The sequence below is a fragment of the Balaenoptera borealis genome (genome assembly GCF_965194805.1).
Source record: "Balaenoptera borealis genome assembly, contig: HAP1_SCAFFOLD_1118, whole genome shotgun sequence".
NCBI classification, from domain to species: domain Eukaryota; kingdom Metazoa; phylum Chordata; class Mammalia; order Artiodactyla; family Balaenopteridae; genus Balaenoptera; species Balaenoptera borealis.
Genome location: NW_028123095.1, coordinates 52,861 through 73,728, shown reverse-complemented (window position 1 = coordinate 73,728; position 20,868 = coordinate 52,861). Strand labels below are relative to the sequence as shown.

At 56.6% G+C, this 20,868-nt stretch overlaps 1 pseudogene across 1 annotated transcript in view; it reads right to left on the bottom strand.

The window, feature by feature from the left end:
* Positions 1–230: 230 nt before the first annotated feature.
* The window catches only part of LOC309621875 (serine/arginine-rich splicing factor 3 pseudogene), a 37,995-nt pseudogene continuing 17,357 nt past the window's right edge, over positions 231–20,868 (bottom strand). The window contains exon 2 of the transcript in view: positions 231–737. The product of the transcript in view is annotated as a serine/arginine-rich splicing factor 3 pseudogene (transcript). The remainder of the gene's footprint in view (positions 738–20,868) is intronic.

Genomic DNA, 20,868 nt, shown 5'->3' with positions numbered 1-20,868 from the left:
ATTGTAAGGTAACAATTCTTCATATTACATGCCTCCCAGGACCCATTTCAAACCATAGAGAATGACACCTTTATGTGTCACTGTCCCAAGAGACAAACAAATGTGAACAACTAAAACATTTAAAAAGTGCACCAAGCTTCGGAAGTCTCAAACAAAACTTGAATTTTCTGTACATACTCCTGCCAAATGAAGTTATTGCCTGTACACCACTCCTCTTGCAAAGTGGTCTTCTATTTCCTTTCATCTGACCTAGATCGGCTAGGAGACCTAGAGAAAGATCAGGACGGCTTGTGATTTCTCTCTTGGGACAGGGATCTCTCTCTTCTCCTATATCTAGAAAGGGACCTGCTCTGGCTGACGGAGAAGGCTCTCCATCTTGGAGATGTGCGGGAGGTGGAGGACTCCTCCTCCCATAATCATCTCGAGGGCGACGACCCCAAGAAGGAGGCGGTCACGATTTCGACTTCTCTTTTCCCCATTCGACAGGTCCACTCTTACTCGGCAGCCACATAGTGTTCTCCCATCTAGTTCTCGGACAGCATCGGCTGCATCTCGGGGATCTTCACATTCAACGAGAGCGAAGCCGGGAGGGTTTTTAGCACCCCACACACTTCAGAGTGGTCCATAATAGCCTAAAGCTCGTTCCAATTCAGCCTTGTTACCACTGTTTCCAAGATTCCCTACATAAACTTTACAGTCCAACGGACAGGAATCACGTTGCAAGACCCTCGTGGCTCCTGGGTTTCACGGGCCACAGGGTGGTCCCGGGCCTCTAGAATCTGGTAGCTGAATCTGCTCGCACAAGCTGTCCTGTGGGGATGCGTTTTCCCCTATGTGTCCAGCCCGGGGCCCTGCTCTCTTGGCCCGGCCTCCCGGGTGAGAGGGTGAACCCCAGCTCCCTGGAGCAGACACTCAGAGCCCTGGTGACCGGACTCACGGCTGACGGGGCTGGAGCGGCGGCTGGACACGTGTGGCCAGCCTGGTGGTGTTTGGCCCCGTCTGCAGTTCCAGTTCCAGCTGAGAAAGAGCCTCCCTGTGTTACTTTCTCCTGGTTGTGTAAGGATCCCCGGTGTCATTTGACAGAAATGTAGACGGTGTGTTCTTTCTCTCTTTTCTCCCTGCTTCCTCTCCTCCCTCGCTGCCTCCCTCTCTCCCTGTACCTCTTTCCCTGTTCCGCTCTCCCTCTACCTCTTTCCCACTCCCTCTCTCGCTCTCCCTCTGTCTCTTCCTCTCTCCCTCCCTCTCTCCCTCTCCCTCCCTCTCCCTCTCTCTTTCCTCTCCCTATCTCCCTCTCTCCTCTCTCCCTCTTCCCTCTTCCTCTCCCTCTTCCCTCTGCCTCTTTCCTCTGCCTCTTTCCTCTCCCTCTTCCCTCTCCTCTTTCCCTCTCCTTCTCTCCCTCCCCCTCTCTCCCTCTCCCTCTCTCCCCCCTCTCTCTCCCTCTTCCTCTCTCCCTCTCCCCTGTCTCTGCCTCTCCCTCCGTCTCTCCCTCTGGGAGGGAGTGAGGGAGATGGAGAGATGGAGGGAGCGGGAGAGTTGGAGGGAGAGGGAGAGGGAGAAGAGGGAGGAGAGGGAGGGAGGAGACGTCTCTCCCTCCCTCCCTCCCTCTGCCTCCCTCCCTCTCCTCTCTTTCCCTCTCCCTCCGTCTCTCCGTCTCCCTCACTCCCTCTCAGAGAGGGAGAGACGGAGGGAGAGGCAAAGACAAGGGAGAGGGGGAGAGGGAGAGAGGGAGGGGGAGAGAGAGGGGGGAGAGAGGGAGAGCTCTCTTCCTCCCTCCCTCTCCCTCTCTCCTCCTTCTCTCCCTCTCTCCCTCACCCTCTCTCCCTCTCCCTCCCTCCATCACTTTCCCTCCTTCTCCCTCTCCCTCTCTCCCTCCCAGAGAGGGAGAGACAGAGGGAGAGGGAGAGGGGGGAGACAGGGACACGGAGAGGGAGGGAGGGAGGGAGGGAGACAGAGAGGGAAGCAGGCACCCTCTCGCCTTCTCCCTCTCCCTACCTCCTTCTCCGACTCCCCCTCTCCTCTCCCTCTGTCTCTCCCTCTCCCTCCCTCCCTCTAGGAGAGGGAGAGGGAGAGGAAGGGAGGGAGAGGGAGAGAGGGAGGGGAAGGGAGACGGAGAGGGAGAGACGTCTCGCCCTCCTTCCCTCTCCCTCCCTCGCCCTTTCCCTTCCTCTCTCCCTCTCCCTCCCTCTGTCTCACCCTCTCCCTCCCTCTGTCTCTCCCTCTCCCTGACTCCCTCCCAGAGAGGGAGAGATGGAGGGAGAGGGAGAGACGAGGGAGAGGGGGAGAGGGAGAGAGGGAGGGGGGAGAGAGGGAGAGGGAAGAGGGAGAGTGGGAGAGAGGGAGAGAAGGAGGAGGGAAAGGGAGGAAGAGACCTCTCTCTTTCTCCCTCTCTCCGTCTCTCCCTCTCTCCCCCTCTCTCTCCCTCTCCCTCTCTCCCTCTTCCCTCTCTGCCTCTTCCCTCTGCTTCTTTCCTCTGCCTCTTTCCTCTCCCTCTTCCCTCTCCTCTTTCCCTCTCCTTCTCTCCCTCCCCTCTCCCTCTGGGAGGGAGTGAGGGAGATGGAGAGATGGAGGGAGCGGGAGAGTTAGACGGAGAGGGAGAGGGAGAGGGAGAAGAGGGAGGAAAGGGAGGGAGGAAACGTCTCTCCCTCCCTCCCTCCCTCTCCTCCCTTTCCCTCTCCCTCCGTCTCTCCGTCTCCCTCACTCCCTCTCAGAGAGGGAGAGACGGAGGGAGAGGCAAAGACAAGGGAGAGGGGGAGAGGGAGAGAGGGAGGGGGAGAGAGAGGGGGGAGAGAGGGAGAGCTCTCTTCCTCCCTCCCTCTCCCTCTCTCCTCCTTCTCTCCCTCTCTCCCTCACCCTCTCTCCCTCTCCCTCCCTCCATCACTTTCCCTCCTTCTCCCTCTCCCTCTCTCCCTCCCAGAGAGGGAGAGACAGAGGGAGAGGGAGAGGGGGGAGACAGGGACACGGAGAGGGAGGGAGGGAGGGAGGGAGACAGAGAGGGAAGCAGGCACCCTCTCGCCTTCTCCCTCTCCCTACCTCCTTCTCCGACTCCCCCTCTCCTCTCCCTCTGTCTCTCCCTCTCCCTCCCTCCCTCTAGGAGAGGGAGAGGGAGAGGAAGGGAGGGAGAGGGAGAGAGGGAGGGGGAGGGAGACGGAGAGGGAGAGACGTCTCGTCCTCCTTCCCTCTCCCTCCCTCGCCCTTTCTCTTCCTCTCTCCCTCTCCCTCCCTCTGTCTCACCCTCTCCCTCCCTCTGTCTCTCCCTCTCCCTCACTCCCTCCCAGAGAGGGAGAGATGGAGGGAGAGGGAGAGACGAGGGAGAGGGGGAGAGGGAGAGAGGGAGGGGGGAGGGAGGGAGAGGGAAGAGGGAGAGTGGGAGAGAGGGAGAGAAGGAGGAGAGAGGGAAAGGGAGGAAGAGACCTCTCTCTCTCTCCCTCTCTCCGTCTCTCCCTCTCTCCCCCTCTCTCTCCCTCTCCCTCTCTCCCTCTCCCTTGTCTCTGCCTCTTCGTCTCTCTGTCTCTGGGAGGGAGTGAGGGAGATGGAGAGACGGAGGGAGAGGGAGGAGAGGGAGCGAGGAAGAGGGAGAGAGGGAGGGAGAGAGGGAGGGAGAGAGGGAGGGAGGGAGGGAGGGAGAGATGTCTTTGTCTTTCCCTCCCTCCCTCTATCACTCTCTCCCTCTTCCCCCTCCCTCTCCTGCTCCCTGTCCCTCTCCCTCCCTCTATCCCTCTCTCCCTCTCCCCCCTCCCTCTCCTGCTCCCTGTCCCTCTCCCTCCACCTCGTTCCCTCTCTGGAGAGGGAAGGAGGTGGAGGGAGAGGGAGAGGGAGAGGGAGCACGAGAGGGAGAGAGGGAGAGGGAAAGAGGTATAGGAAGAGCGGAACAGGGAAACAGGGACAGGGAAAGGGGGACAGGGAGAGAGGGAGAGGGAAAGAGGGAGAGGGAGAGCAGAGCAGGGAAACAGGGACAGGGAAAGAGGGAGGCAGAGAGGGAGATGGAAACGGGGAAAGGGAAGGGGGACGGATAGAGGGAGAGGGAGAGAGGGACAGGGAAAGAGAGACAGGGATGGAGGGAGGGAGAGAGGGACAGGACAGGGCAAGAGGGACAGGGAGAGAGGGAGGGAGAGAGGCAGAGGGAGAGATGGAGGGAGAGTGAGAGGCAGGGAGGTAGAGGGAGGGAGGGAGGGAGGGAGACAGAGAGGGAGACAGGGAGAAGGGCTGATGGGGGCTCCCTCCCCCTCCCATCCTCTGCCCACTGCTTTCTCTTTTTTCTGCTTCAACAAACACCAGGCGCCTTTCAGATCAGCCCTGAAGTCAACGTTGATGCTTGGGACGGCCTGACCTCCCCGCTGCCTTCCAGCCCAGGACCACAGCTGGGAGATGAAGTCTGCGGGGCCCTGGGGGAGGGGCAGCGGCGGCGGAGGTGGTGGAGGCAGGCACCTCCTCTGACGCCCAATCTCTCCTCCTTTACGAGGCAGCCGCCAGCTCCCCTCCCTGACTCCCCAAGATTTGGGGCCATTTTAATATGTGTCGATAATGCCATGAGCTACTATTTAACTTTTCCACGAGGACCCATCTCCCGAAATGCAGTGGTTTTCAGGCTTGGCTGCACTAGAGAACCCCCAGGGAAAGGAGAGACGTCTGTACCTCCCTCTCTCTCCCTCTCCCTCCGTATCTCCTTCTGGCTCTCTCCCTCTCCTTCTGGGGTGATGCCCGATGAGCTCAGATTCGCAGATGTTCCCCCCATCCCCTCTCTGTGCCTTGCGTGGGGCCTGGGCCTTCTCACTGTGGCCCGGGAACAGCCTCGACATTCAGACATCGGTTCCTGCAAGGACACTTGCGTTTGGTCCATACCGCATGTGGCTGCAGTCTGTGCTTCTCCCGTTTAGCATCTTCAGTAGATGGGGGCTGTGCATGAGCCCTTCATCTTCCCCGCAGACACCACTGGTGCTTGCTCGGCCTCGCGGGTGATGTCCACGGGGGACAGACCTGTGTCCCCACCTTCTTGGGCTGCAGACAGGCCACGTTGGTCCTGTGGTGACTGGGGGCTCCCAGGAGAACCCCACCGCAGACCCAGAGAGGTGGCCCCAGAGAAGGTGGCGTACGCCTGGGGCCAGGCCTCACCAGCCAACCACGGGGCACCTGCAGCAACAGGTCTCTCGCCGTCCAGGGGCTGGGTGTTCGGGCGCCGTGGGGATGAGCTGCTGTCTGCACGGCAGCCAAGTTTGTATTGTTGAGCCCGGGGAGGCCCCTGGGTGGCTCCTGGAGAGCCTGGTCACATTTCTTCCTGCCCTTGGCCTTAGAGCTCATCATGGTTCACGCCGTTTCTGGTTCCAAAAGGACCTGTGTTCATAAAGACCACATGTTAGGACAGCACCAAAGTGTCTAGAAATCCAGGCCAGGAGGAGGAGGGAGGGGGTTTGGCTGTGCCCGCCAGTGGCCTGAGAGCCCTCCCACCCACAGAGACCTGGCCCGGGGCCTGTGGGGAGGGCGTGGCCCACGGTCCCCAGCGCTGGCTGTCTCTGGGTTCCAGGAGAACTGCGCGATCCTCGGGGAGCTGGTAAGGCTGCAGGCTCAGAAGTCCCGCCTGCTGGGATTCAGCACGCGTGCCGACTCTGTGCTGGAGATGAACATGGCCAAGACCAGCCAGGTGGTGGCCACTTTCCTAGGTAACCCCGCCTCCCCGAGTCCCAGTGGGGACGGGGGTCAGGTGGACCTTGACTGGACGTGGTGCTGCCTGAGACCCCACTGTGTCAGCCCTTGGGGGTCGCCTTCCCCAACCCTTCATTCTGCCTCGAGGGGCGTGGGGTGGGGGGCGGCTGGGCGGCTGCCACAGGGACATAGCTGAGCCTCTCCCCTCCGCCCGCAGATGAGCTGGCCCAGAAGCTGAAGCCCCTCGGGGAGCAGGAGCGGCCGTGATCCTGGAGCTAAAGAAGGCTGAGTGCCAGAGGCGGGGCCTGCACTTTGACGGGCCCATCAACGTCTAGGACCTGCGCTACTACATGAACCAGGGGGAGGAGACGCGCTACCACGTGGACCAGTACCTGCTCAATGAGTCCTTCCCCATGCAGGTGGTCACGCGCGGGCGGCTGGGCATCTCCCAGGAGCTGCTGGGGCTGACCTTCGACCTGGAGGAAGGCGCCAACATGCGTCACGAAGATGAAGATGTGAGGCTCTACACGGTCCGGGACGCGGCCTCGGGCAAGGTCATCCATCAGCAAGTTCTACCTGGACCTCTACCCTCGGTGCATGCGTGGGGGAACCTGTTGGCCGTGGGCCGGGGCTCCTCTGTGGTAGCGGGGCCTCACCCGCGTCCCTCCCCAGGGAAGGGAAGTCCGGGCACATGGCCTGCTTTGGCCTGCAGCCGGGCTGCCTGCAGCAGGACGGGAGGCGCCAGATTGCCATCGCGGCCATGGTGGCCAACTTCACCAAGCCTACGCCCAACCCGCCCTCCCTGTTCCAGCATGATGAGCTGGAGACCTACTTCCATGAGTTCTGGCAAGCGATGCACCAGCTCCGCTCCCAGGAGGGTGCGGGCGAGGGGCTGAAGGCAGGGGGCGGGGAGGGCCCGGGCTCTCCCGTGGTCCTCAGGCAGGCCCTCGCCACGGGATTCTTCCGCTGATGTCACCCCGCACGAGGAGACGCCCTCGGTGTCAGTTTCCATCACCAAACCCCACGCACTGGGCGCGTAAACAACGGAAGTGGATGTCCTCGAGACTCTGGAGGCTGGAAGTCCCAGATCAAGGAGTCAGGACTGGTTCCCTGCAATGTTAAATACAGGTATTCAAGAGTTGCCTTTAAAAAAGACAAAATAGAAGAAAGGAACGTTGCATGCAAGGCTGGTGACAGGCGGTGATGAGAACCAGAGGTTAGGCTCTGGGGCCGGGAGCACCACGCCCTGTGAGGCCCTGGGGCTGCTGCCAGTCTCGGTGGAGGCTCAGCAAGTCCCAGTGACTTCCCAATGTGGGGGGGGTCCCCAGATGAGCGTCTGGGCCCAGGACCCAGTGCTCGTTCAGTCTTCCTGCAGTCAGCCCTTCGTCCTGAGAGCGATGCTCTCACAGACTGCAACCGGAGCGCGTGGGGACACTTTACTGAGCTGTGCAGCCGTCACTACTGCCCTGTTCTGGAACATTTCCCTCACCCCAAAAAGGTCCCTCACGCCCTTAGTTATCATTCCCTCCCCTCCCCTGTCCCTGACAACCAGGAACCCACTCTGACTCTGTGGATCTACCTGTTCTGGACGTTTCCCCTCAGTGGGGTCACACCCTGTGTGTCCTTCTGTGTCTGACTTCTCTCGCTGAGCACCGTGTTCTCACGGTGCATCCACGTGGCAGCGAGTGGCAGGGCTTCACACCTTTGCGTGGTCGAGGGCCGGAAAAAAGACAAACGAAAAGAAGGGCACGTTGCCTGCGACTCTGGTGACAGCCGGGGATGAGAACCAGAGGGTAGGCTCTGGGGCCGGGAGCGCCGCGCCCTGTGAAGCCCTGGCGCTGCTGCCAGTCTCGGCGGGGCACGAGCAGCGCCGTCCCCCAGGAGCTGCTGGACAAGCTCATCAAGTCCCGGCTGGCCAACCCCCGTGCGGCCGGGCCGAGGGAAAGGAAAGGGGCTCCCGGACCGCCCGGCTGGAAAGCGCGGCCTGGACACAGTGCCAGCGCCCCCGTCTCCTTCCTCCCGCCCTCCAGGCCTCTTCAACCTGCGCCAGATCGTCCTGGCCAAGGTGGACCAGGCCCTGCACACGCAGACGCCCTCGGACCCGGCCTAGGACAATGCCCGCCTCTGCCAGGAGATCCTCGGGGTCCCAGCCACGCCAGGTAGCCAAGCGCACGCCGGGCCCACCTTAGCGGTCGGTTGGCGGCTACTGCCCAGGTCAAGAGGATCCTCTGGTGGTGTGTGAAGGGGGACCGACTGACGGGCTCTGGTCGAGGCTCGCTGACCTCTGGCCTCTTCCTGCCTGGGTTCCTGGGCTGGTCCCTCCAGCTGTGGCCCGCGGAGTCCGAGGGTGGGCTGGGCGTATCTGCACGTGCTTTCTGGAGAGCCTGGAAGAGGCAGGAGAGGGCTTCATACCCTGGACGGAACGCGTCGACGAGGTTTGCCCGAGCGTGTCGGTGCGGAGACGCAGTTCACTCCCTCGTGAGCGCTTTAACCCGCGCTCTCCCCGTGCTGGAGGGCGAGCCCTGACTCATCCCTCGGAGCCTCGGGCAGCTGTCCCTGTAAGAGGCTTAGGGGTGAACCCTCGTGAGCTTCAGCAGAAAGTCGGCAAAGATTGATTTGTGTCCCTCCACTGAGTTGCCCGCAAGGTCCCCGTTTTCTAGAAGTGTTGGGCCAATACTCCCTCTAGTGGCAGGGGACTCAGACAGGGCTGCTTTGAGGCCCCAAGCTCTGGGCTCTGGGGAAGGGGCACGGAGCGGCCAGGGGGCCGGGCAGGAGCCTCTCCGCGTGTGTCCCAGGGACCCACCTGCCTGCGACCTTCGGCCACCTGGCAGGAAGCTACGACGCCCAGTCCTATGGCTACCTGTGCAGCGAGGTGTACTCCGCGGACACGGTCCACACACTCGTTTCAAGCAGGAGGGCGTCCTGAGTGGCAAGGTGAGAGGCCGGCCTGCCGTGCAGACCAACACGGAGGTCCTTGGCCTGGGCCTAGATGCTTTTGCCGCCCGCCTGGGCCTGCCAGGCTCTGAGGGCCCTGCCCAGAACCCCCTGCTCCCCTGCCCTTTGTTGAGTCACAGCAGAGGTGGCCACACCCACACCCTCCGTGAAGGGGGTGCTCCACCCTCCTGCAGCCCCGCCCCCTCTCCTCAGGTTGCCATGGACTACAGAAGCTGCATTCTGAGGCCAGGGGGCTCCGAGGATGCCAAGGGCATGGTGAAGCTCTTCCTGGGTTGTGACCCCATGCAGGACGCCTTCCTCCTGAGCAAAGGGCTGCAGGTTGAGGGCTGCAAGCCGCCGGCCTGCTGACGGCACGGGGTTTTGCCCCCCCAGGCGGGCCGGGTGCCTTAGCGCCCCGTCGGGGCGGGGGAGGGGCCGTGTGTCCTCCCAGCCCCCGAGTCCCCGGCGGCCGGCCTAGGCCAAAAGTCTCCACCTGGAAGTGTCTGGAAAGCCTGGCATCAAGGCTCCCCCTTGTTGCACTAATGCAATCCCTTCCTGGGGAGCTTTCCTGGTAACAAAACGGTTCTTTGAAAACGCAGCCATTAATAAAAAAGACTCTACTCCTGGTCTCTGCCTGCCGTCCCTTCCACCACAGGAGTGGCATGGGGGCCGTCACACTGGGGGGAGTTCTGACCTTGGTCGGGGATCAGCCCTGGGGCCGTGGTGACGCGTCTGGGTCACTGGGAGACGGCTGAGCTGTGGGGTGAGTTCAGACGGGGATGGTGCCCCGCACCCCGACCGGGCAGGCTCTCCAGTGAGGGGGTGTCAGTTTCCTGCCGGCCTCTCGCCCGTCTCTGTTTGGCATCTCGGGGGCTGTGACTGGCTGGAGCTGGTTCTGGCGGTGGGCACAGCTGCGGGAAGCCCGGCTGTGGCTGTCCCTGTCCCCGTGTCCTGTCCTCCTGCTCACGGCCGGCCGGCTGGCTCCCTCTGGTCATCGGCAGCTGCTGAAGTCTGGACCACAGCAAGGGGCCGCCTTCCTGGGTCCTAGCAATTCTTCCCAAAGGCCTTAGGGATGTGTTTTGGTGGCAGTAGGAATTCAGAGAGGGTGCTGCACCACTGGAGCGGTAGGGTGGCTCTGGACCGTCCCGTGTGTCCTTCCCTGGCCTTTGAGCTCCTTGGGAGCCCTGCCTCCACAAAGGACGCCAGGCAGCGGAACGAGGGCGCGGGCGGCGCCCCGACCTTCTCCCCGTGGCCCAGGCGGGCAGGCCGTGCCACGCTCTGTCCTCCCCTCAGCCTGCCCGCCCGTTCTGTTGTTATTTTACCGAAGAGGACACAGACATTCAGAGAGGCTAGGGTCCATGCCTGAGGTCTCATATCCAGTAAGTGTCAGAGCCGGGGTTTGAACCCAGACAGCCTGTCCCGGAGACCGCGCCCTAACCTCTACACAAACCACCTCCTGGTTCCCTTTATTAGCACAAGACTCATTTCCCTGACAAGCCCAGGCCCCATAAAGGCAACCCTGCCTCCCCCACGTGACCAGCCCTTGCCAACTACTCACCCCAGTGGCAGAGGGACGAGCCACACAGGGGACCCGCCCATCTTGGCCATGGGGACACAGACACCCACTCACACCCAGAAGGACCTCCTCTTTACCTTAGGCCACACGCCCATGCCGAAGGAGCTGCTGTCTGCCAGCTGGTGCAGGTACAGTTCTGTCCTGGAAACAGAGAAGGGACCAGAAGTAAGGGAGGACCCACCCACACCAGTGGCCTGGCAGGGCAGGTGGGCATCATGGCACGGGACTCCACAGAGTGCCCCAGGTGGCCCCGGGGTCTGCCTCAGGCCCTGGCCCTGCCTCCCGAATATTCCTCACTTGCTGCCCTCAATGGGCCCTTCTTAAGTGAAGGCCTTCCAGAAGCTTCCTTACTCCTCAGTTACCCTGCTCTGAAAACTGGGAGTTTCCTCCCTAATCTGCCCTCTCTCCAAAGGGTAAGGTGCCCCTCTGGCCTTAGCCAGGAGGCTCAGGACAGGTTGGGCCTGCCCTTCAGACGGGGGTGGAAGGCAGGAGACAAATGATGGGGGACGCAGAGGCAAATTGAAAATTATCACCCCTCGCCTGGGGTGAGCACTCCCTGGAGCTTCACTAGATAGAACCTTACTCATTCGTTCAACAGATGAGGAAACCAAGGCTCAGAGACAGGGAGCCACATGTCCAAGAATTCCCAGGAGTCAGCGAGGGGCAGAGATGACTCCCTGGGCCACCTCCCCCAGAAGGCCCTCCCAGATGAGTCTTGTGGCTTCTCTGCTGTTCCACCTGGTGCCTCCTCGCCCTGAGCTACCTCAGGTGCACCCAAGGCTCTCACAGAGTTTAGGAGCTTCTGGAAGATTTGGGGTCTGCTGTTCCTTGCCCACCTCCCACGCTGCTGTCAGAACCTGTACCAAAATGTCACCGTCACAGCAGACATCCACCACCACCCCCCAGCGTGTATAAAGAGCCATATGTGAATTATCTCACTTAATCCTGTAAGGTCAGCAGTCAAGGTACTATTTCCACTTTACAGAGGAAGAAACGGAGGTTCAGAGCAGGTGACACCTGGCCAGGTTCACCCAGCCCAGGAGCAGTACCAGGCAGCAAGAATCAGAGGCCAGATTCCTAACCACTGGGCTCCACTGCCTCTCACCTCTGGGCAGAGGCAGGGCTGGGGCCCTGGAGAGCGGAGGCCCTTTGTCTCACTGCCCTCGGCTGTCCCTGCTCAGCCCAGTCGCTCACCTGAGAGCCAGGTCCAATCCGGATAGCATCTGGGAGAAAACCTCGAAACTGCCTTCCCCTTCCAGCTGCCGGGCCACGTGGCTCTTCTCCAACAGCATCGTCTGCCAGGGGAGAGGACAGGCGCCGGTCAGCACGAGGCCCCGCTAGGCTGCCCGCACACCCCCACCAACCCCCAGGCCCACTCTTCGAGGCAGCACCTCAGGCCCCAACTTGGCTGGACGCCTCCAAATCAAAACGTGCCAGGCCTTTGTCTCACTGATTCAGCGTCCACGCAGGCAATCAACGAATGCAACGGGCTCATTCCGATGAAGGAATCCAAGGGTACTAACAATTAACCCAGAGCCGCCCTCCAACACACTCTTATGCAACCGAAGCCCTTAATAACTTGACCCACATGGTGATGCACGGTAGACTTTCAGGGCCGGGACAGAAAGGGATTTATCGTGCACCAGCGAGTCTGGGTATTCTCCTAGCTCCGCATACAAACAACCCTTCTAATAACCTAATCCTGTTTTCTGTTCAAACAGAATGTTGGCGGGGGCGGCGGGGGGGGGGGAAGGGGAGGAGCCAGGTGATTTCAGAGAGAGGAACAAACAGGCCATGTGCCTGTCACACACGGGCTGCCGCAGAAGGCCAGCGAGCGCCTGTTTAATTTCAGCTTACGCTTTTAAGACCCAGCTAATGAGCGGCTGAATTATGTATCTACTCATGAATATTTCATCCCTGTGATACTCCGAGGCACAGACGAGCTGGCCTGCTCCGGGAGGAGATGTCTGGGCACTGAGTGAGGTGGGGAGGAGCTGGCCTTGGCCTGGGGAGCGATGACCATTTAGACACATTCCAGGGTCCCAGCTGGAGGCGTGGGCCCTGCTGAGTGGGGCTGAGGCTACTGCAGCCCCAAAGAGCCCCCTCTCCCTCCCACCCAGAGGCCTCACCTGGAGCTGGGCGGCCGTGACTCGGCCTGTGGCGTTCAAGTCCAGTGACATCACCATGGAGCACCGGGTGGCACGGCGGCTGTGGCCGGTGAACACGGAGCCAAAGGCCCGGAGGACAGTGAAGGTGGCTCGAATCTTCTCCACTGGTGGGGCACAGACAGGGCATCACCCGTGGCCCGGGTGCTGCCACCCCCACCTCTCACAGGACCCCATTCTGGCCCCAGGCCCCAGCAGGGGCCCCTCCACTCCCCCAACTCAGCTCTAAGCCACACCTCTTCCGCTGCTGGGCTGGCCCTGTGCTGCAAGCAGGGGCGCGGGGTGAGCAAGAGTGAGTCCAGAAGGGGAGATACACACACCTAGGATTGGTACGATCTGAGTGACAAGGGCTGCCCTAGGGCCTCCTGGGCCTGGTGGAGTCTAGGAGGAGGGCAGAGCATTAACATTCTTGGACCTGCTGTCGGGGAACGCCCATCACAGCCAGCTCAAAAAGCCCAGCAGTCCCAAGCTTTTTAACATAACTATTTAACAAGCACCCACTATGTGCTAGGCACCTGGATACAGCCTAGCCTGACTCCCACTCCCCCAACACACACTTTCAGCAGATCTACATTCTGGGAGGGCCTCTCCTTGCTGTATCCCCAGCTCCTCACAGGGCTCTAACCTGGGCCAGGTGCAGAACAGGTGATCAATAAAACATTGGAATAAGCCCAGTGGAGAAGCAGGATAGTACAATGGTTAAACAAGCTTGAATATGGCCTCTCCCCGTTGTTAGTCACCTGATTTGGAGCGAATAAATTAACCTCCCTGTGCCTCAGATACCCCATCTATAAGATGGGGGTAATAATAGTACTTACTTACCTCATGTGGTTGCCACAAAGACTAAAAGATTTAATAATGTAAAGTGCTCAGAACATGCTCCAAATGTGGTGGTGTTAGTATTGTTTGTTATTATTAGAAAAGCAATACTGCCTGGGCCATATATTCTCAGCAGGGGGAATACTGCCCCCAAGAGGGCAGAAACTGATTCTTGAGGATGGGGGCAGTTTTCCTTTCTTATGTATAGAATAGAGCACAGATACACACACACACACACACACACATGTCTGTGTGTGTCTGTATATATATACACACATACACACACACTGCATAAACAAATATATGGTGAATCTATGGCATTAACTTTTCACGGTGGGAGACGATTAGGAGAAAGAACAACTAAAAAGGCTCCTCAGAGGGGCAACAATACATTGAGGACACTGGCCCAGGGGTAACAGCTCTGGAGCCAAACTGTCTGTGTTTGAATCTCGGTGCTAGGATGTATGAGCTGTGTGGCCTTGGGCAAGCTGGTTAACCTCCCTGCGTTTTAATGGCCTCATCTATAAAATTCAAATAATAATAATGTCTACCTTATAGGGATGTTTTAAATAATAAATAAGTTAACCTGCTTGGAATAGAGCCTGGCGCGTAAGTCCTCAGCAAGCATTTACCACGATCCCCATCAATATTGTAATTATTATCACCAACTGACACTATTTTTTATTGAAGTATAGTTGATTTACAATGTTGAAACTCTTTCTTTAATGCCCAGCTCAAACGTCATTTCCTCAAGGAAGCCCCCCGGCCCCTTCTCTGTGCTCCCTCCGCCTCTCCCCTCCCCAGCTCGGCCAGCAAGCGGTGCAGAGCACTGGAGTCTGGCACAGATGAGCAGCTGAGTCTCCCTTCCGGCTGTCAGTGCCTCCTTGTCTTTGTTTTTACTTATCGGGTCCTCTGCACAGTCCAGTGGGCTGTGCGCTGCACAAGGACACCACACCTAAGGGCACAGCATTTATATCAGATAGCCATAGGCCTGTATACTTATTAGGATGATGGCCCAGAACGTGGTGGTCAAGTGTTTGGTTCTAACAATGTCAATGCGTGACGACGGTTCCACATGTGGCAGTGAGTGTCTTAGGCAAGGAGTACCTGTTTCTAATTCACACAAAAGTACCCAACAGACTAGGGGTGGCCCTGCCCAGAAGCCAGCACAGGGTCTGCACACAGGTGCTCAGTGAACGCTAGCTGAGCAGATATAAGAAAGAGCCGCCCAGCACCCCCTCTGACTCTCCCTTCCCTTCCCCCACGCCACCGCCCCCACCACGTCCCAGCTGCACGTCACCTGGAGACCACTGTACCTGAGACCCTGCCATCCACACTGCCTGCCATCCCCACCAGGTGCTCCAGGACCTGCTCGCAGCAGGTGGTCTTGCCAGCACCGCTCTGGCCCAGGGCCACGATGCTCTGGTCCCTCTGCTGGCTCAGCAGAGCCCAGTACGCCCGCTGGGCCAGGGAGCCAACGTGGGCGGGTAGGCCATCCCAGCAGCTCCTGGGCACCTGCAGGAAGAGCGCCGGCATCAGCCTTCCCACCCGGCCGGGGCCCAGGGAGCACTCCACAATGCTCCAACCCGGCCTCAAGCCCAGATCCACGTCCATGCCTCCCATCCTACTCCAGCCTTGTCAGAGACGTCGTGCATTTTTCTGGGGAGAGCCCAGCCTGGAGATCTAGTCCTGCCACTGGCTCGCTGTGAGTCCTTGGGCAGCCTTGGACCCTGCTCTGAGCCTGGCCTCTTCTTCAGCCAATGAGAGGCTTGAACTAAAGCTGCATTAGCTCATGGGGCTCATCTCACTTGCTACACAAAGGACTGGATCGTACCTGTCTGAAATGAAGCAGGTGGATAAAATGGCTCAATTGATGAGTGACGTCTGCCATGGAAACAGAATGGGGCATGGGGGAATTGGCGGTACGTGTGCTATGTATTTGCTATAACAGATTTAGATACCGGAAGCCCCTTTGACTTCATTCATTCATCCATCCATACATTCATTCACTCAGTAAAAAAAAAAAAAATTCATTGAGTGTCTACTACATAGCAGGCACTAACCCAGGCACTGGGGGCACAACACTACTCAAGGCGAATAAAGGAAATCTCTGCCAACCGTGAGGAGATATCATTATACACCTATTAAGATGGCTAAAAAACCGGTTTTTAATTTTTTTTGACACACTGCCAAGTTCTGGTTAAGATGCAGAGCAAGTGGAATTCTCCCACAATGCTACACAATACAGCCACTCTGGAGAACAGCTTGGCAGCCTCTTTTACAGTGATACGTACACTCGTCATCCAACTGAGCAACCCCACTCCTAGGTATTTACCCAAGAGAAATGGACATTTGTGTTCACCAAAAAACCCTCTGTCACTGGTTATATTGAGTAGGTATTCAAAATCATCAACAACCTAGAAACAACCCAAATGTCCCTCAACTAAAGAACTAAGATAACCAACCACCCTGGTTTTAGCACTGAAAGTCCCATGTCCCAGAAAAACCATTCCCTCCCACGGAAACCAGGACAACTGGTCCCCCTCCGAACAGATAAACAAAGCTGTGCAATAAAATACAATAGAATAAAAGAACTAACGGCTCACAGCTGCAACAATATGGGTGAATCTCAAATGCGCTGTGCATTGTGATAAGTGGAAGAAGCCGATTCCAAAGGTTACACGCAGTACAATCCCATTTATATGACTTTTCAGAAAAGGCACAACTAGGGAAAAGGGACAAAAGAACAGATTAGTGGCTGCCCAGGGCGGGACATGGGGGAGGGGATGACCACAAGGGTATGGAGAACTTTTGGGGGTGATGGGAACTGTCCTGTAATTGATGGCAGAGACAGTTTCACAACTATACGTGTTTGTCAAAAACTTACAGAAGTGAACACTAAAAAGGGTGACATTAACTGTATGTAAATTATACCTTAATAAACCTGACTTAAGACAAAAAAAGCCCTGCCTGTAGAGCTTGCTTTCCTTTGGGAGAAGACAGATGATAAAAAACCAACTAATTAAATTATACTCAACGGGAGTCATTTGAAAGCCATGAGCTTGGATGAGATCACCAAGGAAGTGGGCGTTTAAAGAGGGAGACAGAAGAGGTGTAGGGATGGGGCACCCAGACTTGGAGAGATCAGGGACCAGCAAAGGAGGCTGAGAGGGAGGGCCAGCGGGACAGAAGGAAAACCAGGAGAGCGGAATTCCTGAGCTGCGGAAGGGAGTGATGGCAGGAGGAGGGAAGGACCAGCCCCTGAAGTGCTGCTGAGGGTCAAGTCAGAGGAGGCCGGAGAATTGTCCACTGGGCTTGGCAGCATGGAGGTCACTGTGACCTTGACAAATGTCTGCTTAGCGTGGTTTTCAGGGAGAACGGAAGAGGGCGGTGGAGGTAGTGAGGGCAGTAGAAAGGCACCAAAGGGAGCAGGGAAACGGGCCTGGCTGGAGGAGGACCTTGGAAGCCCAGGATGCTAAGCGGGTGACAAGTGGGCTAGCATCCACCCTCCCAGTGGCTTGGCAGGACCAGGGGCACAAACTCCGGTGTGGCGGCCCTCCCCCTCCCCGAACCCCCAGCCTGGGGCTAAGGAGCACCCCCAGTGCACTGTTGGCCTTTCCTACCCCGAGGCCCCCAGGAACAGCAATGAGTCCCCATCCTGACACAAATCAAAAGGCTCACAGACCTACTAGAGAATGGACCTGAGGATATGGGGAGGGGGAAGGGTAAGATGTGACAAAGTGAGACAGTGGCATGGACATATATACACTATCAAACGTCAAACAGAGAGCTAGTGGGAAGCAGCCGCAGAGCACAGGGAGATCAGCTTGGTGCTTTGTGACCACCTAGAGGGGTGGGATAGGGAGGGTGGGAGGGAGGGAGATGCAAGAGGGAAGAGATATGGGAACATACGTATATGTATAACTGATTCACTTTGTTACACAGCAGAAACTAACACACCATTGTAAAGCAAGTATACTCCAATAAAGATGTTAAAATAAATAAATAAATAAAAAAGGCTCAGCAGGACCCCAAACCTGGCAAAGTAGGACAAGCCGCCACACTGGCTGGACACAGCCTAAGGGAACGCAGCGGGCAGGGGGTCCTGAGGTCCGAGCCTCGGAGCCACCTGCCGCTTTGGAAACATAAAGTTCAAGGGCCAGGCTATCCCAATCGTCAGCCTTCTCAGGCCTGCAGGGGAACAGGGAGGATTCTGCAGACCCAGGCCCCACAGTCACACACAGGTACCCCCTGCATGCTTGCACACGGGCATGCTCAAGGGCACACGCACCCAACAGCTGCAGAGGCCTCTGCACACAGGTGTGCCCATCTACACCCCACGCAGTCACAGCACACTCACCCCAAAAGAGGCCTGCACCCCCAGGCACGCACCCAGCTCCCAGCCACCCGGCAAGCCCAGACCCCCAGTGAGAGAGGCCCCCAGCCCTGCCTGGAGCCCTCCTAGCCCATCTTCAAGGAGGCCTCAGTCCCAGCCTCACCGCAGGTCTCTGCTCCCACCTGGTGGCCATTTGAGGAACCAGAGGGGACTCAGCCAAAGACAGAAGGAAGCTGTGGGTGTGGGAGGCAGCGTGACTTGAGGGGGACCCACGCCCACCGCAGGGTTACAGGGGCTTAGGGGGATCACGGGACTCAAGTTCCTCCTACCAGGTTGGGTCCCAATCCCCGCACTTTTAGGCTCTTTGACCCAGGCCGTGTAGCAGACGCCGCAATCGAGGACAGTCACGGTCGAGAGAACTGGGCTTGCGGAGAGACCTGTGACAAACACCCCTCCCAGGGGCCCCTAAGGAACCAGAGCAGGCTCTCGGGGCCTTGGGCTGCAGTAACAGAAGCACAGCCTGCCTGGCAACGGAGGGGAGAGTGCAGCGTCGCCCTTCCAGGCTAATGAGAACCTACTGTATAGCACAGGGAACTCTACTCAATGCTCTGTGGTGACCTAAATGGGAAGGAAATCCAAAAAAGAGGGGATATATGTATATGTATAGCTGATTCACTTTGCTGTACAGCAGAACTACGCTCAAATAAAATTAATTTTTTAAAAAAGGTGCCTTTTGTTATGTTAATGAGGTGACTTTTGGAAAGCCAAATATATATGAGATGACCAAATATATATATATATATATATAATATTTTTTTTTCCTTTCTAGATTACCAGTTTATTATAAAAAGATCTAACTCAGGAACAGCCATATGGAAGAGACGCACAGGGCAAGGTATGGGGAAAGGGGTGCAAAGCTTCCATGCTGTCCCACCTGGCACCTCCCTGGGTACACCAATCCAGAAGCTCTCCAAACTCCATTCTTTTTTTTTTTTTTTTTAATAATTTTGAAGAACTTTTTTTTAAAATTATTTATTTATTTATTTATTTTAGTTGTGTTGGGTCTTCGTTTCTGTGCAAGGGCTTTCTCTAGTTGTGGCAAGCGGGGGCCACTCTTCATCGCGATGCGCGGGTCTCTCACCATCGCGGCCTCTCTTGTTGCGGAGCACAGGCTCCAGACGCGCAGGCTCAGCAGTTGTGGCTCACGGGCCCACTTGCTCCGTGTCATGTGGCATCTTCCCAGACCAGGGCTCGAGCCCGCGTCCCCTGCATTGGCAGGCAGACTCTCAACCACTGCGCCACCAGGGAAGCCCCAAACTCCATTCTTTTAATTTCACTGAAGCTTCGTTATGTAGACAGGATTAACTGATTCAACCTCAAGCCCCTCTCCCCTTCAAGGGGGTGGGGGGGAGGGTGGAAGAGACTGAAAGTTCCAATCCTCTAATTCTGGTTGGTTCCCCTGGCAACCAGCCCCTTCCTTAGGGGCTTTCCAAAAGTCACCTCATTAACACAAACTCAGGTGTGGTTGAAAGGGTTTTGTTATGAATATCAAAAGACACTCCTATCTGGAAATTCCACGGGGTTTAGAAGTTTTGTGCCAGGAATGAGGGACAAAGACCAAATATATATTTTATTATACCTACTGCCTAATACTAAATCTTACTGCTAATAAGGTAAGTACAATTAAAACGATAGTGAAATACCATTTTCACCTATCCAATTGGCCACATGGAAAAGTTTGATATTACTCTGTGTTGGTGAGGATACTGGGGAACAGGCAATCTCATACACTGCTAGCTAGTGCAAGTATGAAGGGCAGCATCTGCTGAAATTTTCAATGCATATTTCCTTTAATCCAGCAAGTCCACTTTTGTGGGCAATTCAGAACCCTCTCTAGAATAAGGGTCAGCAAATTTTTTTTTTCCAAAAAGGGCGAAAATGTAAATATTTTAAGGTTTGGGCCACGTGGGAGATGGCCAAATATATATTTTTGGTCCGAATGACCAAATATGTATTTTTCTTCATAAATCACAATATTGCACCCAGCTCAATAAAAATCTCCAAATGCTTTGCACATCAGCTGGCTTTGACAAGTCTTCACCTCTCCCCCCACCCCCTTCCTCTCTCCCTAAATCATGCTCTGAGTGTTTCTTGAAGAAATAGAAAAATCTTGGCTCCTCCAGCACATTGCCTCTCCACTCTCCATATTTGTGGTTGCCTCACTGACCCAGGTTGGCCACACGTCCCTTGCCAGCCACCTTACAGCCTGGTGAGATCCTGGACCTCCCAGATGGGCCTCCTGGCCTAGGGATGACCAGTAATATTTCTCTCAAATGCTAGCATCTACTGATCTGTAGTTGGGGACTGCCTGGAGTGTTGTATTGAGAAGGATCCTGAGCTATGGCTGAACTAGCAAGAAAGTGTGTGGTGATTGACTAGCAATGTCTGCCATGGGCGCAGGAATGGTTCGGAGTGGTGCCTGTGCCAAGTATTTGCCATTTCCAGCCTGGGGCTTCCCCTGCCACAGTGAGGCAAGAGGCTGGTCAGTCTTTTGCTGGGAGGCTCCCCTGACTGCTCCATCACAGGGCTGTCTTTCTACCCCTGCTCCCTTGCTACCTGGAGTTTTGCTGTCTAATACGGCAGCCACTAGCCACATGGGGCTATTTCAATTTAAATGAATTAAAATTAAATTAAAACCTCAGGGGCTTCCCTGGTGGCACAGTGGTTAAGAATCCGCCTGTCAATGCAGGGGACACGGGTTTAAGCCCTGGTCCGGGAAGATCCCACATGCCTCGGAGCAACTAAGCCCGTGCACTACAACTACTGAGCCTGCGCTCTAGAGCCGGTGAGCCACAACTACTGAAGCCCACGCACCACAACTACTGAAGCCCGCGTGCTACAGCCCGTGCTCTGCAACAAGAGAAGCTACCACAGTGAGAAGCCCTCACACCACAACGAAGAGCAGCCCCCGCTCGCCGCAACTAGAGAAAACCCGTGCACAGCAACGAAGACTCAACGCAGCCAAAAATAAATAAATAAATAAATAAATAATTTAAAAAAACACACACGTAAGATGATTTTTTTTAAAAAAGATCTGTATGTAGAACACTGAGCACCTAAGGGCTCGATTATGGGCTGTTATCATTCAAACGGGACTGATACAGAACTTTTCAAAGCTTCTGCTTCTGAGGTTTACACGTGCTGCTATGCCTAAGCCGGAAACTGATCATCACCATCTTTACATCACTTTGTGAAGTCATAACAATGGTGTTATGCATCTAGGGTTTTACAGGCAGTCCCAATTTCACATATTTAACACATTCTCCTGCCAAGAACCAAATACTTTATTTCAAAAATAAAATTACACTTCAGAACATAATATGGTAACCAGAGCCGAACCT